Genomic DNA, 18,315 nt, shown 5'->3' with positions numbered 1-18,315 from the left:
CCTCTATTCGTCTACTCAATCCTACTGAGCGCTATAACCGAACACTCAGATTTTCTCTACCGCTGAGTACTAAGACCGAGTACTCAGCACCACTCTCTCAATCTTTTCAATTGATACAAATTTGTTCTTACTAGATGAAGAACACTTTAGATGAATACAAATTCACTCTAGACTTTTACACAGAGATTGGATTTGGGTGTAAGAAATTGCTTTTTCTAATCAGACAGCTTCTCTTTTGGATTTTCACTCTTGTGATGATTTTCTTTTCTGTCTGTACTTGCTTTTTCTTTTTGTAAATCAGCAAAGGATCCAAGTGATGAACTTGTCATTTTATAGTAAAATCTGATGCTTCAATCATTTGAATTCAGACATATCCGTTGAATTCAAACGATCTTCTTGCGTCATTCATTGGTCAGCATACAGATTTGCAGGCCAATCCTGTCATCTGAAATTAGCAGTTACCAGGCTTGCCAGTTTCGTCTTCTTACGCCAGGTTTCATCTTCTAGCGCCAGGTTTGTATTCTTGCAAAACGCCAGGTGATCCATGCGTCTCGAAAAGGTCTCTTGGCGCAATTCTGAGGCTTCTGAATTGGTGCAGACCTTTGTCGGGCTTTGTCTTCTAGTTAACGGATCATTGGTGCTGTCCTGTCGAACACTCAGCTTGACTTAATTGATGTTCCCTTCGATCTTTATCTTTGACGAGGCTGAGTTACGTTCTATTCAGCTTCTTTGGTCAGCTTCGCCTTCAAGCGTTTGTTCTGAAGAAGACTTTTCTTCTATGATTCTGAGTTGTGTTCTACTCAGCTTCTGTGGCTCATGCTGACTTCATTCTGTCTTACTTTTTATTTCTGTTCTCATTTATAAATATACTCAACATTAAACAAACACATTAGTACAATTAAATCAAAGCACTTAAATTTAATTATCTTAATCATGGGATTAACTTAAATAATTTTATCAAATCAAAATCATGTGGAAAGGTGTTTCAACACTTCTTCCTAGTTTTTTTTTTGTGGTTTCTAAAAGATGTTTGGACTTCCTTATGATGGGAGGAATTGAACCTTGTTTTGAGGATCGAGTATTATTGAGGTTGATGTAAGAAGATGATGGTTGGAGGAAGGGTTCTAAATTCTAAAAATTTGATTGAGGGAAGGTTAGAGGTGGTTTTGCTTCGATTAAGATCATTTTGATACCTATTTGGTTTTGGGCTTAAATTTGTTGTTTGCAGTATCTCTGCACTGTTAGGTTTTTAGACTCTGCTTGTTTATTATTGTTTTTGAATCTTTGAGGTTCCATCTTGTGTGATATGGTGCATTGCCAGAATCACCATATTATTAGAGGGGGTGTTCTAAATCTTCAATTCTAAGTCATCTTTGGACGGATCCGAACCTTTTAAAAGGTAAATATGGCCACCGTTGGTTTTCTCGGTGTCCATAAAGGACCGATTGATACATGCATTCTTTTATTAGGCATATGAGGTTGATAACACATAGACCATAATGTCATTTCATTTGCTATATATAATATTTTGTTTGACCTTTAGCACTTTAATTTCTAAATGGCCTTTTTAGAAGGCAACATGACTTTGTTTAGCAAATTTTCTTATTATTTATGCTTTGTGCTTCCAAGAGAGTGGTATTTGAGATTGTTTTAGGGTCCAAGAACAAGTTTCTGCACCTATTTTAGTAACTTAAGGTATATTAGAAAGTTCAAAAGTTAAGCCTGGCTATTTTTAGGTTTATAAAACTTGTTAAGGTTTAAATTGATAGAACTACGTGGCTTTGATTCCCGATAAAAAAAAAAAAATTAAGAGATGATTCGGGATACATAGGAAGCTTGATAGAATTATCAAGTTCAAGCCAAATAATAAATAAAATTTTAAATAGTCTAAATAAGTGCTTTTCCTAATTGAGGAACGTAATAATTAAAAGATAATTCGATGGAATTAATTGTGATAAATTAAATAAATTTTTACGTTTAAAAACTGATGAGTTGAATTCATAGATTGTTATCTCGTTTTCCTTTCATACCCGATGCCATTTAGGGTCGGGTCTGACAATAGAGCTTGACTATCATTTTGTTCGTGAACAAGTGCAAAATGGATTTCTCAGCGTTCGATTCATTCCGACTGATGACCAAGTTGCAGATATTCTTACCAAGCCGCTAGCTCCTGCTCGCTTCACTATGCTCCGCTCTCGACTCTTTGTTCGTGCCCGCCATCGGCTTGAGGGGGGGGGGGGGGTGTTAGAGATAATATTCCCTATTATCTTGTAATCAGATCTTTATCCAGTTAGAGTCTCAATATGTCTATATTACTAGCTAGCTAGAGTTTCAATACTTCTATACTTATACATTCACTACAAGAAAACAGTGAGTTAGCAACCGAATTTAGCGACCAGATTAAATTCGGTTGCTAATTTAGCAACCGATTCGGTCGCTAGTAATAATTCGCTGTTGCAAAATTGAGGGGGAAAATTGCTGCCCATTTCTGCGGTTGGTGTTTCTTTTACCAACCTGTGGGCCAGTTGCAAAAATATGATAGAAAAAAATAAAAAAGAAAATAAAAAGAAAATATAAAATATAAAACGCATCGTATAGAAGAGAATCCCCAAATCTTTTTCAACCCTAATATGTTTTTGGCTGCGCAGTCCGACTTTCAATTGGACAAAAACCAAAATTAGTTCAACTTGGACTCTCTCTTCTAGACCTAATCCTTCTCTTCTCGTCGCGGTTCCATTCAATCATGCGATTATTCATGGCGGAGAATAAGCTCTAGGCTGCAGGAAGAAGAAAAGCCACAGGTCTCTTCAATTCGGCTTGTGAATGTAAGTAGTTAAATCGCTTAGATACTCTGAATATACAAAAGCCATGAGTTATTTTTGTGTCTTGTCATATTTTGCAAGTTTTGGAATGCGACATTGTAGCAAAAAATGTTGTTCTTGTTGTCTGTTTGGTAGCTGTGATTGTGAGATTTCCTTTTCTTAGTGTCATGGATAATCAAATGTTTTTGGGCAATAGATTTATTTTGTTTTCTTCCTGATTAAACAGCATTGTAATTCGAATTTGACAGTAATTATTCATTGTAATTACTCTTTCTAAACGATTTTATTTAAGGGGCTATCTTTAATTGCGCCTTTTTCCTTTCAATCGTTAAGGAGTTTCTATTTCTTGGGTGAGAAAATTTGGAATGTGATATTGTAGCCAAGGATGTTGTTTATGTCGGTGTTACATTACGAAAGTGATTTAGATGCAGTATTTCTCTAATTATTAAATTACTTCACTTGGTTTTCTTAAGTAGGAATCATAGATTAGTGGTTGGCTTTTTTTTCTGAAGAGTAATGTTGGTGTTTGGGAGTACGAGCAGATACTGGTGGTGGTGTAGCAAACGACGATCTAGTCTGCATTTTTTCATGTTTTATCATCTTTTCGTATTATTCACGCTATTTTTTGTTTTTTCGTGTTAGGCCAAACAGTTTTGTTGTGTGTTTTAACCATTAGTTGTATACATCTATTTATATATCTATTTATATATCTATTTATATATGTTAATATATAAGTTATTTACAGGCATTTAAGGTAGTTGTGTTTGTCGTCTAAAAATGAAGTTGTTGCAAGTTTTTTAGCTGCTTCTATTTTGTTTAAATTTATCCTGTATTATGATTGATTCTCATTGAGAACTATAATCCAACTGAAGATTAGTATAGGAGAAGTGTGAAATATATAGTAGAGTGGTAGGTGGGTGAAAACGTGCTTATGATAGCAAAGTCATATACTTTCCATGCAACTAATATGAAAAAAATACTTTCAAGACTTAAATTAAAATTGCCAAACCTCTTTTATTGTACAGAAAGTATCTAAAAAGAAAGAATGATTGGTAATGTCATCTTCAATCATTGTTGGGTTTGTTGGAACATGCATTACATAAACTAGGTATTGCTGTTGGTGTTGATCCATGGTTTGGTTATTTGGTGTCTGATGTGTTTGGTTATTTGTTGGAACATGCATTAAAAGGAGCCTTTAAACTTCTCTTTTCTATTATTTACTAGCTAGGATTCATTTATATTTATTGAATCCCGAAATGGATAAAATCACTTCTCACTTCTCACTCCTTACTATTTATCCTTTTATTATTTTACTTTATTTTGTGGTTTCAGGATTAATTGATCCATGAATTTAGAATCTTTGTTTAAGGTTCCTCATATTATGGAACTTGATTGTGGAGGCAGTAGACTCACTCCTATTATTGAGTACAATTATAATAGAACATGTTATCATTTATTCTGTTTATTTTCCTTTTCATTCAGAGTCTTTGTATCCTAGTAGCCATCAATATCATGCTGCATTTTTCAGCAACATCTTATTGCCTTGTGCTGTTTTTAATTATCAAACTAAATGCAACATGTTTCTAATTTCCATTGGTTCTATTTATTGTAGGAAGCTTATGAAAATCTTACCCAAGTTGAAGTTGAACAGACTACTGAGCAACTTGTTGGTTCTATTGATGAACTACGTGCGTTTTACCAGGCAGCTGGTGGGGTAAATAAGGATGGGGAAATTTTTGGACTAGGTTCAGCTGCTTCCCAGTATTATCATGACCGACGTCCTAGAAATTCAAAAGCATCATCTTCTTCAAGTTCTGTTGGTGCATCTAATTTAGGTGACAGTACTGAACTTCATGAAATAAGAGCCACACTTGAGACCGTACAGGAGCGCCTTAATGGGTTCAATGATGAAAGGAGCGGTTTTATAACACATCTAGAGCAAGTAAATGAACGTCAAGATCGATTAGTTGAAGGTATACACTTGCTTGCTAATGCAAGTGATATGAGACATCTACAGGAGAGAATGACAAATATAGAGACACAAATGGGCCCAGCTATTAGCCAAATTCAGATTGCTATCACTGGACTTCAGGCGAGTGTACGAAGGTTAGAGTGTACAATCTAGGTGTTGGACTATGGTATATCTTTTGACTTAACTTATTTTTTTGGTTCGTAAGGGTATCCACCGCCGGCAGCAGTGACTATTCTTTTGACTTAACTTATTAGGTTAACCATAGCGGTGTTAGAGCATTCTAGCTATATATTTTGTCTTCAGCTTATTTAGGCTAATCTATAACATTTTGATATTTATGTATTTTGACTACAATCTCACATATTTATTTATAAATATGAAGTTCTAGTTTCATGAATACAATTAATTGAATTTATTAAGAAGTTTACTTGCAATTATGGTTGTAATTATAAAATAAAATAATTTCTCATTAATTACCGACAAAATATATTAGTGCAGTCCGTATGGAAATTTGACGAGAGAAAGTATCCAAAATTTTACCGACGAAAATTCTGTTGAAATTCGTCGGTAAACGATAAGTGATGCATGGTGCTTGTTTGCCAGTTAGCAACCTGATTCGGTCGCAAAAACAGGTCGCAGAATTTACAACCGCAGGTTGCAACTGATTATTCGGTTGCTAAATGAGCAACCGATAATGAAAATAACAGGTTGGTGGTTTTACCTACACGCTACTTAGCAACCGAAATGATTCGGTTGCTAAATGGTAGATTCCGGTTGCTAAACAGCATTAGCGACCGAATTAGCAAACCGAAAATTCGGTTCTAACTCCCTGTTTTCTTGTAGTGATTGTATTCCTATACAAACTCTTACTTACTGTCTCACTATAAATACAAGGCCCTAGAGCTAATCACATTCAAGGTGATTCAAACATTATTGTACACATTATTTCTCTTTCTATCTTCATAATATTTCTGTATATCAAACTATACATCCAACAGCTATTACGTACATATATTGCTTCATTTTAAACTTATAATTTTATTTTTTTTATATAACTCATTAATATTCTACATTAACATGATTGGCCATATTTTATAATTTTTATTAACGTGCAGACGTTATGATTTATGAAGTGGAAGTAGCAGTGTACAAAAAACAAATAGGTGAATGGGATGATGTTACAACTAGCCAACAAAGGATATTCAATGAAACTTGATTATTTAATCCAAAGTCTACTAATTTGTGCAATGAATTCATGTTTGTTTTGAGAATAGGCTGTGATGAAGCATTTTTCCAACAGAAATGTGTTGCTAAACACCTAGATGGACTGACATGTTGTTTGAAAAAAGATATTTTTAATGTATGTTTTTGTGTTTTCTGGTGTTAACTAGAAAAATACTCTAGAGATTAATATAAATAAACTTCCTTCTTCATTAGATTCTTCTTCTTCTTCTCTCTCTCTCTCATATATATTTGTGTTAAATTAATCAATGCTTGAATTTATGTTGAAAGTTCTAAATATTCATACTAAGCCCATCAATTCAATTTTAGTTCACGTGTTTATATTTTTTTTTAATCCAAGCATTCCAAGAATTTTGTTGTTAAATTCTAAAAGTGTGAAAAATAAAATAAAATAAATGTGCTTAAAACTCTTAGTTGGAAAGGTTGTGTTAAATCGAAAGAGGAAAAACTATTAACATTTACAATTAATCACTGAAGAGTTAGAATAATTGAAATAAATGTACCAAAGCAAAAATTTAAATGAAAATTAATTAACTTGGAAAGTTGGATATATTGATGTTAGAATTAAATTAAACATTGTTTATAAATATGTGTTAAATGGGATTTCATAGGACCCTCCATATGAAAATGGACATATGTCTTCTATTTATTCACATCACAATTAAAAAAACTCATTAATTATTAAACAAAATGTTTTATACTTATTTTTCCTTTTTTTACACAATCTCTGCCATTGCATTTTCAAGAACTGCAGTTCTCCATCTATCGTCACCACCCTCGTCTATGATCTTCACTGTCGGTCGCAGCTCTGATCCGTTTGAATAAACTCAATTAAGCTCTTAACAAAATGCCTAATTCACCATGATTATTTCCACTCTGCTATGATTCAAGAAGTACCAAATTGAATAAGGAACAAAGCAATTAAGGATCAAAGACCTTTCAACTTTTTGAGCTTAATGTATTAATCCTAACTTTTTAAGTCGGTTTATTAAGCCACTGAATCACCTAATTGTTTTTATATCTAGATTAGAGAAGTCCAATAATTTATTGCTCAGTAGAAGGATCGTTCTATTCCATAAATGGACAATAAAAAAACTTAAAAGCTCCATAGTTAGAACAAACAAATAATAATAATTAGGCCTTAGAAGCATTTTTAATTGCGATTCTGAGTTTATACTTTCAATTCCTACCCTTTCCTTCATACAATGATCAGTTCCATTATGCTTGTTCCCATCACATGTTATAGTGTTGTTTTTTCTTTCTATCTCCATTGTAATAACAATGTTATCATAATGAGGTGTTATGCATATTCTGCTTTTTTTATATTCAATAAAAAAATTAGTAGTGACCGGTAGTTGAGAGCGAAGACCGGCAACAATGACTACAGATGGAGAACGTGGACACTTGAATTCAATTTTGGTATACATGAAAGAGAAGGGGCTGGGTAACAAATAGAAAGATAGAGGAAGAAGCAAACAATAAGTTTTTTTAAACGATGATGTGTATTAAATGAGACGTTTGTTAGTGTTTTTATGGAGAGTCCTTAATTGAGTTGGAGATCCTATAAAATACCCAAGGATTCCCTATTGGTGTGCTTCCTAAATACATGTTATAATACTCCTTCTGAAATACAACCTAAATTGTTTTATACTTATCATTGTTCCTAACAGCAATAGTTTTCTTCTCGAACAACAACTATCAGTTATTTAGTTTCAACCAACCACTTTAAAATCTTCTATTTTGAATGAAACAATAAACCCGAGCTTTAAAATTAGGAAACAAATGGGATCTAAAATAAAAATAACGGAACGCGCAATTAAATTTTGCACTCCTTCCAAACCTTATCCCCACTCTTTAACCTTAATTATCTCCTCCCGTTTTTACTCGCTTGCAACTCTCTCTCCTCCATGCCAATGGCGGAGCCAGAAATTTACATATGGAGGACTAATTTTAGCCTTGTGGGTAGTGCCAGAGTTAAATTTACAGAGTTGGGAGAAATGTTTCTAAGGTCCTGTCCGTTAGGGTTAAGCAAATTTTCTTTGCTTTCCATCACCCTAAATTTCATTATTTTTGTGTATTAAATGCTAAAAAATTAAAAATGCTCAGCATAAAAGAAGTAGATATATATAATGTTTTATAAATCTAGGACAAATTTCTTAAAAATTATACAACTTTTATATCTTTATTTGTAGTTATGAATTTCTTGTAATTGAAAAATTAATTTTTTTTAGTTTCAAAACTTAAAAATTGATTTGACTAATTTTCTATATAAATATCAGTATTATCAGTTCACTTATTTAAAAATACAGCATTACCAATCTTTGGAAATGGCAAAATTAATCTTTAGCTGCTACGTACATGTTTGCTGTTCTTATCTCAATGTTGCTATTAGGTACATATATTGCAACAATTTAAACTTATTATTTTTTTTTTGTATAACTCATTAATATTCTACATTAACATGATTGACCATATTTTATAATTTTTTATTAATATGCAGGCGTTATGATTTATAAAGTGGAAGTAACAGTATACAAAAAACAAATAGGTGAATGAGATGATGTTACAACTAGCCAACAAAGGATATGCAATGAATTCATGTTTGTTTTGATAACAAGTTGTGATGAAGCATTTTGCCAACAGAAATGTGTTGCTAAACACCTAGATGGTCTGACATGTTGTTTGAAGAAAGATAATTTTTTTTTGAAGAAAAGATAATTTTAATGTATGTTTTTGTGTTTTCTGGTGTTAACTAGAAAAATACTATAGAGATCAATATAAATAAACTTCCTTCTTTATTGGATCCTTCTTCTCTCTCTCTTATATATTTGTGTTAAATTAATCAATGCTTGAATGTTGAAAGCTCTAAATATTCATACTAAGCCCATCAATTCAATTTTAGTTAACGTGTTTATATTTTTTTTATTCCAAGCATTTCAAGAATTTTGTTGTTAAATTCTAAAAGTGTGAAAAATAAAATAACATAAATGTGCTTAAAACTCCTAATTGGGCGTCACTACCTTATCTTCTCCTCCTGATTATTTATCTTCTCTTCTTTTGGAAGATGTAATGAGGATTAGCTTTCCTAGGCTAATCCCAGGTTAATTGCTTTGGTTTTTTGTTTTTTTCTTTTCTGTTCCTATAAAAAAAAACAATCACTGAAGAGTTAGAATTAATTGAAATAAATGTACCAAAGCAAAAATTTAAATGAAAATTAATTAACTTGGAAAGTTGGAGATATTGATGTTACATTAAATTAAACATTATTTATAAATATGTGTTAAATGAGATTTCATAGGACCCTCCATATAAAATGGACATATGTCTTCCATTTATTCACATCACAATTAAAAAAACTCATTAATTATTAAACAAAATGTTTTATAGTTCTTCTTCCTTTTTTTTTTTTTTACACAATCTCTGTCTTTCCATTTTCAAGAACTGCAGTTCTCCATCTATCATCACCACCCCTTCACTTTCGGTCGCAACTCTAGTCCGTTCGAATAAACTCAATTAAGCTCTTAAAAAACGCCTAATTCACCATGATTATTTCCACTCTACTATGATTCAAGAAGTACCAAATTAAATAAGGAATAAAGCAATTAAGGATCAAAGACCTTTCAACTTTTCGAGCTTAATGTATTAAAGCTAAATTTTCAATTCGGTGTATTAAGCCACTGAATCCCCTAATTGTTTTGTATATCTAGATTAGAGAAGTTCAATAATTTATTGCCCCGTGGAAGGATCCTTCTATTCCATAAATGGACAATCACAAAACTTAAAAGCTCCATAGTTAAAACAAACAAATAATAATTAGACCTTAGAAGCATTTTTAATTGCGATTCTGAATTTATACTTTCAATTCCCATTCTTTCCTTCATACAATGATCAGTTCCATTCTGCTTGTTCCCATCACATGTTATAGTGTTGTTTTTTCCTTCTATCTCCATTGTAATAACAATGTTATCATAATGAGGTGTTCCTTTTTTATATTCAATAAAAAATTAGAAGTGACTGGTAGTGGAGAGCCGAGACAGGCAACAATGACTACAAATGGAGAAAGTGGACACTTGAATTCAATTTTGGTATACATGGAAGAGAAGGGGCTGGGTAACAAATAGAAAGATAGAGGAAGAAGCAAACAATAATTTTTTTTAAACGATGATGTGTATTAAATGAGACGTTTGTTAGTGTTTGTATGGAGGGTCCTTAATTGAGTTAGAGATCCTATAAATACCCAAGGATTCCCTATTCGTGTGCTTCCTAAATACATGTTATAATACTCCTTCTGAAATAAAACTTTAATTGTTTTGTACTTATCATTGTTCCCAACAACAATAGTTTTCTTCTCAAACAACAACCATGAGTTATTGTATTAGTTTCAACCAACCACTTTTAAAGCTTCTATTTTGAATGAAATAACAAACCTGAGCTTTAAAATTAGGAAACAAATTAAATTTTGCACTCCTTCCAAACCTTATCCCCACTCTTTAACCTTAATTATCTCCTCCTGTTTTTACTTGCCTGCAACCCTCTCTCCTCCATACCAATGGTGGAGCCAGAAATTTACATACGGGGACTAATTTTAGCCTTGCGGTAGTGCCAGGGTTATATTTACAGAGTTGGGGGAAATTTTTCTAAGGTCCTGCCCATTAGGGTTGAGCAAATTTACTTTGCTCTCCAACACCCCAAATTTCACTGTTTTGGTGTATTAAATGCTAATAAATTAGTAGTGCTCAGCATAAAAGATGTATATATGTATAATGTTTTATAAATCCAAGACAAATTTCTTAAAAATTATATAACTTTTATATTTTTATTTGTAGTTACGAATTTCTTATAATTTTTAAAAAAGTAAAATTTAATTGAAAATTTAATTTTTTTTAGTTTCAAAAGTTAAAAAATTGATTTGGAAAAAAATAGTTCAAAAGGGTTGAGAAGTTATATAAAGTAATTACTAATAATGGTAAATACTTTATTAACCCCTTTATTTTTACCTAACACACTGTATAGCACCTCTATGTTGATAAACACATTATAAGGTCTCTACTTTTTTTTTTATCAATATTAACTCCTTGTTTCTTTTGTCTAACTTTTTTTAGATTTTTAACTGAATATGTGCTAGCTTTCATAATAGCCATAATATATAAATAAATGAACATTTTACTCTGTTATTTTTTATCTGTCTGTTTATTTAAAATATAACGCTTAAAAAGGCAAAAAAAAAAAAAACAACAGGACCAAATGGTTAGTATTGATAAAAGATAAGAACCTCAGAATGTGTTTTTCGAAATAGGGGAACTAAACAGTATGAATATGTTACTCTGCTATTTTTTTATATGTTTGTTTATGCCAAATATAATGTTTAAAAAGGTAAATAAAATAGACAAAAGGACCAAAAGGTTAATATTGACAAAAGATAATGGCCTCATATGTGTTTTTCAAAATAGGTGGATTAAACAGTATGTCAGGTGAAAATATGGGAACAAATAAATTATTTATCCTACTAATAATAAGTGGATAAAGAGGTTTGAACTTATGACCTCATGCTTTAAGACATAACTCCTAACCAACCCAACTACCATCAATTATTAACATAACACTATAATAGTAGGAAAAATTACAAAACTGGGTCAAATGGGAGGCCCATTTACATATTAAACCCATTTACTAATTCTACTACATATCTAGACTGATTTTATGTGACTTTCTAAAAATACCCCTGATCTTCCCACTTCCACCACTTGCGAATTGTCGCTCCCTCTATCTCATTGGTTATGCGAAAAGTTGCTCCAGCATTAATGATTTCAAGACTTTTGATCTTCCTTTCTTCCTTTAGATTGCACGAAATCTGCACCATTTAGTCAAAATCATAATGAATTTCTCTTTTTCATCTTTTCATCTCTTGATTCTGCAACTTCCCAACCCTAGAAAACGAGTAAATGGTTTTTCATCTTCCTGTTCGTTTCTTGGTTTCTTTCTTCTTGTTACCATCAAAGAAATGGTTTTTCTACGTTATTTCCTTCATTCTTCCCATGTTATCATATTGTTATTGTCGCTTTTGGGGGTGAAAGGGGCGAAAAATGTAAGTATCTGTTTGTTTTTTCTGCGTTTTTTCATGAATTCACTTCGCAATCGATGGTTTCGCTAAGCTTTGCGAAGAGAACGAGCCTGGAAAGTGATGATCTACTTCGTGAATTGATGATTTCGCGAAGTTCTGCGAAGAGAAAGAGTCTGAAACGTATGGATCTACCTCGCGAATCGATTAGTTCGCGAAGTCTGCGAATAGATCCTCACGTTTCAGACCTCGCAGACTTCGCGAAAGCAGCGATATGCGACGTAGATAGTCACATTTCAGACCTCGCAGACTTCGCAAAAAAATTGATATGCGAAGTAAAATCACCTCTTCCCCTGCACATTTACATTCGCATGCTTCGCTACTTTTCATTTCGCGAAGCCAAAATTGTCTTTTTTCCTAACTAACACGGTTAATTTTTTCTGTAGATGGTTGAATACGTAACATCCCTTTCTAGAAGGCAGCGTACTGGGCTGCAGGGGAGATGATTTTCCTTCCTGTATAGGGATGAACTTCCCCAAGATTGACACATTCACTCCTGAAATGATTTGTTAGGAGAGGTTGTGTCAATCTCGGGGTGCACCATGGGACACGTCCATCCTATGGTGCCAATCTTCAAAGTGGACCTAACTTAATCCGGTGCCAATTTTGAAGCGGATGCGTAATCTTGGTGTGCACCGTGCGACACGTCCAGACCTTTTGGGATGGATGTGTCACATGGTGCACACCAAGATTACTCATTCGTTTCAAAATTGGTACCGGATTAGTTAGTTTCACTTTGAAATGATTAGTTAGTAGAGTTCATTGTGGCAATCTTGTTGTAAATTTTGATAATGTTATGATTTGAATGTTGTTATTGTTGCAATCTTGTTGTAAATTTTGATAATGTTATGATTTTAATGTTCGAATCCGTTGTTGTTTGCCAATTTTTGTTATATACCACTTCGCGTATTAGCTTCAAATCATATCCAGCATTCACATATGCGAACTAAATTCATCAAGCAAAACAAACTTCAGCTTCGCAGGCTTCGCATATGCGAACTAAATTCATTAATTAAATTAAAACATTAACTTCGCAGGCTTCGCATATGGGTGAATATGCGAAGTCAGACGGGATGGGGCGAGCTCCGCGTAAATATTGAGGGTATTTTTGGAAAGTCGCACAAAATCAGTTTAGATATGTAGTAGAATTAGTAAATGGGTTTAATATGTAAATGAGCCTCCCATTTGACCCAGTTTTGTAATTTTCCCATACTTAGTATACTATAATCTGTTTCTCTACACTTTTATTTAGGAGGTGTTTATACTTAGTATATTATATACATGTTCTCATACCAAATCTTATTTTCTGATGAAAAATCTCTATCATTAATTTTGAGATTTCAATTCATATCTTTTGAGATTTATTTACTGCTATAACTTAAACACATTTGACTTATTTTCTATATAAATAACAGTATTATCAGTTCACTTATTTCAAAATACATCATTACCAATCTTTGGAAATGGCAAAATTAATCTTAGGCTTCTACATGCTTGTTGTTCTTGCCTCAATGTTGCTATTAGGTACATATATTGCAACATTTTAAACTTATAATTTTAATTTTTTTTATATAACTCATTAATATTCTACATTAACATGATTGGCCATATTTTATAATTTTTATTAATATGTAGGCATTATGATTTATGAAGTGGGAGTAACAGTATAAAAAAAAAACAAATAGGTGAATGAGATGATGTTACAACTAGCCAACAAAGGATATTCAATGAAACTGGATTATTTAATCCAAAGTTTTCTGATTTGTGCAATGAATTGATGTTTGTTTTGACAACAGGTTGTGATGAAGCATTTTGTCAACAGAAATGTGTTGCTAAACACCTAGATGGTCTGGCATGTTGTTTGAAGAAAGATAATTTTAATGTATATTTTTGGGTTTTCTGGTGTTAACTAGAAAAATACTATAGAGATTAATATAAATAAACGTCATTCTTCATTAGATTCTTCTTCTCTCTCTCATATATATTTGTGTTAAATTAATCAATGCCTGAATTTATGTTGAAAGATCTAAATATTCATACTAAGCCCATCAATTCAATTTTAGTTCACGTGTTTATATTTTTTTGGGTTAAGGTGTAAAAATACCCCTAACATTTTGGGTCAGGAGCAATTTTACCCCTAACGTCTAAAATGGTACAATTTTACCTCTAACGTTTGTAGCCAAGAGCAATTTTACCCCTAACGTTGATAAATTGGGTCAATTTTAGAAATAATTCATCAAACTGTCTTCTCGGTCATGAATCTTATCATCTACACTTCACATGTGCATCATTTTATCAGTAACAAATCATAAACATATGTTGCGATATGAAAAAAAATATAGTCTTTTGTACGAATTAGACAAAAAAAATTCAAAAAATTCTCCGAATTTATAAATATTAATCTCCAATTCTATTATTAAATTACAAAAAAAACATGAAATCCTTTTTTTAGAATGAATTGATATGCAATTGGTGCAAAATAATGAACAAAAATATCTGTGTTTTTATAATAGTGTTTGAAATTGACCCAAATTACCAACGTTAGGGGTAAAATTACTCTTGGCTACAAACGTTAGGGGCAAAATTGCACCATTTTAGATGTTAGGGGTAAAATTGCTCCTGACCCAAAACGTTAGGGGTATTTTTGCACCTTAACCCTATTTTTTTTAATCCAAGCATTCCAAGAATTTTGTTGTTAAATTCTAAAAGTGTGAAAAATAAAATAAAATAAATGTGCTTAAAACTCCTAATTGGGAAGATTGTGTTAAAGCGAAAGGAGAAAAACCATGAACGTTTACAATTAATCACCGAAGAGTTATAGTGGTGAAGCTCTTAGCCTAGTGGTTGAGAGCTTACCTATGCCTTGGGAGGTCATGGGTTCGAATCACATCCGGGTCTGGTGGGGATTTTTCTTTTTTCTTTAATGTAAGCGCATTGCGCAACTTAAAAAAAAAATCACTGAAGAGTTATAATTAATTGAAATAAATGTACCAAAGCAAAAATTTAAATGAGAATTAATTAACTTAGAAAGTTGGATATATTGACGTTAGAATTAAATTAAACATTGTTTATAAATATGTTTTAAATGGGATTTCATAGGACCCTCCATATAAAAATGGAGATATGTCTTCTATTTATTCACATCACAATTAAAAAAATTCATTAATTATTAAACAAAATCTTTGGTTTCAAAAAAAAAAAAAAATCTTTTATACTTCTTCTTCCTATTTTTTTTACACAATCTATGTCTTTCCAGTTTCAAGAATTGCAGTTCTCCATCTATCGTCACCACCCTCGCCGCCGATCGTCACTGTTCGGTCACAGCTCTGATCGGTTCGAATAAACTCAATTAAGCTCTTAACCAAACGCCTAATTCACCATGATTATTTCCACTCTAGTACCCAATTAAATAAGGAACAAAGCAAGTAAGGAGCAATGGCCGTTCTACTTTTCGAGTTTTATGTATTAATCCTAAATTTTCAATTCGATGTATTAAGCCACTGAATCCCCTAATTGTTTTGTATATCTAGATTAGAGAAGTCCAACAATTTATTGCTCAGTGGAAGGATCCTTTTATTCCATAAATGGACAATCACAAAACTTAAAAGCTTCATAGTCAAAACAAACAAATTTTAATTAGACCTTAAAATGTCCAAAATTTAATTTTTATATTCAATATTAGATCGTGTTATGTTTTGACTTATTAATTAACCAATTGGATATGAAATGTATATTATCGAAGTTAATTTAATGTCTCTAAGTGTAAATTAAAAAAGTAGAGAGTAAATTTTAAAAGAATTATAAATTAAAAGGACTAAACTTCATATTTTCTAATTAAACTATATATATACATATCTACATGATTAAAGCTTGAAAATTTTGTATATTACATTGTTTTGTTTGAATTAATAAAAAAAACGTAAATATGATGCATATATACATAGTTATATAATTTTCATTTTTATTAAAGAAACTATCAAATTTAGACAATTACATATTAAAATAGATGATCAATTAGAGGTTTAGCTTTCTTTCACGGAAAGAATTTAATAGACGATTAATTAGAAGTTTCGGTCACGGAAAATATAATAATAATAATAATAAAATTTGTACGGATAGACTCGTAGAAGTGTCACGAGTCTAACTGAACCTTCGATCGTAGTTAACGATACCAGTTTAGTTTACACGTCACAATTTCGGTGAAAAACGAGAATAGTCGGATAAAAGTGCTTGGTGTAAATTTTAGTTTTAAGTTGTTCAGTTATTATTTAAGTGATTTTAAATTGTGGGGGTAAAATAAGTTATAAATTAGAAGGATTAATACCGATACTTGTGAAATAGAATCTAATCATTTGAATATAAAATTAGTAGGATAAATTTTAATATAAAGTTAGGATGGATATACTCTTAATAGTTTAACGTGGTTTAACGAGTCTAATAGTAATTCGGTTTAGAATTTTTGTTTCGGTGATTGAAAGTAGTCCGATAAGAATATTTACTTTTAACGATAATAAATTTTATCGATACAATATTTTGAGTTATTTAATTCTTGGGGTTCGATTAAATTATGAATCGATGATTTTATACGAAATTTTAACTATTTTAGTTATATTAAAAGATTAATTGATTTTAACGATTCTGATTATTTTTGTGAAACTAGTTATTTGAAGTCAAATGGTTTTATGATTATGGAATAAATTGGACGTTTGATTGTGAAAAGAGACTTTAGCATATTGTGATTTTATGATTTTTATATCCATCTAGAGTGATCCGGATTGGTGGTTTTATATTTGAAGACCATGTTCAGTGAGGGACATGGCCTGTGTACACAGTGTAAAGACCTAGTCGGGTATTGGCAGCGAAGTGTGGGGTAAGACCAATACAGGATTAGACAAGGTTAAAGAGACGTCTCGACTATGTGATATATGTGGTTATGGATTGATACATAAGGGGAGAAACTCTAGAATGGATATAAGGTTTTATGTTTTCGGATATGAGATGATTTTGATATAAGGTTTTATGTCTTCGGTTATGAGTTGATTTTGATATAAGGTTTTACGTTTGATTAATTACGAGTTTATTTGATTACCGAATTGGTTTGATACAACATTTGTTACGAGTTGGTTTGATAAAATGCTGATATAAAGATATCAATATTTATTTGTGATTTGATTTGATTTGCGTAACGTGATTTTAAGGTTTTTAAGTTTAAGTTTTATATTGTCGAATCGATAAAGTATTCACGTATATTAAATAAATTTTAGACGGTCTGAATAAGCGTTTTTGGTCTATTTCGAAATTTAGTTAAGTTATTAGGAAATTAAATTAAGTTTTTAACGGGTTAAAGATTGACGAGTCAAAATTCGTAGATCGGGATACTAAATATATTAGGAATAATAGTAACGATAAAACGAAACTATATAGCAACAAAGTGAAGTCTATTAATTTCATCAAACGTGTCAATAAGTATGAGAAAACTACCTAAAATTGATAGAACTACGTGGCTTTGATTCCCGATTTAAAGATTAAAGGATGTTCGGGATACGTAGGAAGCTTGATAGAATTATCGAGTTCAAGCCAAATAATCAAATAAATTTTAGGGAGTCCGAATAAATTTTTATATATTAGAATATAGGTTCGGATTTCAGGCTGTCTGGCGTTCGTTATCCTATATTCCGTTCATGCCCGATGTCGTTTAGGGTCGGGTGTGACAATCGTCACATCCGTGTCTAAAATTTATAGTGTTTATATCTTAATATTAGATTAGTTATATTTTTAGATCCGCGAATAATTGGTTGAATAATATTGATATAGTTTAAAGACTAATTTTATTTCTTTATACGACTTTATATGGAAAAAAAAAATTAAAAATTTAGAGCAAGGACTTTAACTAATACCTTTCCAATTATTAATCCATAATTTTGTTAATGGTTGGAAGAAAAAGAATGAGTAACTTAAATTGTAAGTGTCATGGATTTGATAAATGTTTTGTTTAGTAAATACTTAATTGCATTTTATAATTAAAAATATGTGATCAGAGTTAATTTAAATTTTTATGTGAAAATAGATAATTATAAAAATGATATATGATATATAAAGATATAAATACGAAAAATTTCATCTTAGTTTGTATGGTTATCTTGCAAAAGAATATAATAATT

The sequence above is a fragment of the Euphorbia lathyris genome, chromosome 8 (genome assembly GCF_963576675.1).
Source record: "Euphorbia lathyris chromosome 8, ddEupLath1.1, whole genome shotgun sequence".
NCBI classification, from domain to species: domain Eukaryota; kingdom Viridiplantae; phylum Streptophyta; class Magnoliopsida; order Malpighiales; family Euphorbiaceae; genus Euphorbia; species Euphorbia lathyris.
The sequence above is the reverse complement of the archived record's forward strand: the minus strand, read 5'-3'. Positions refer to the sequence as shown.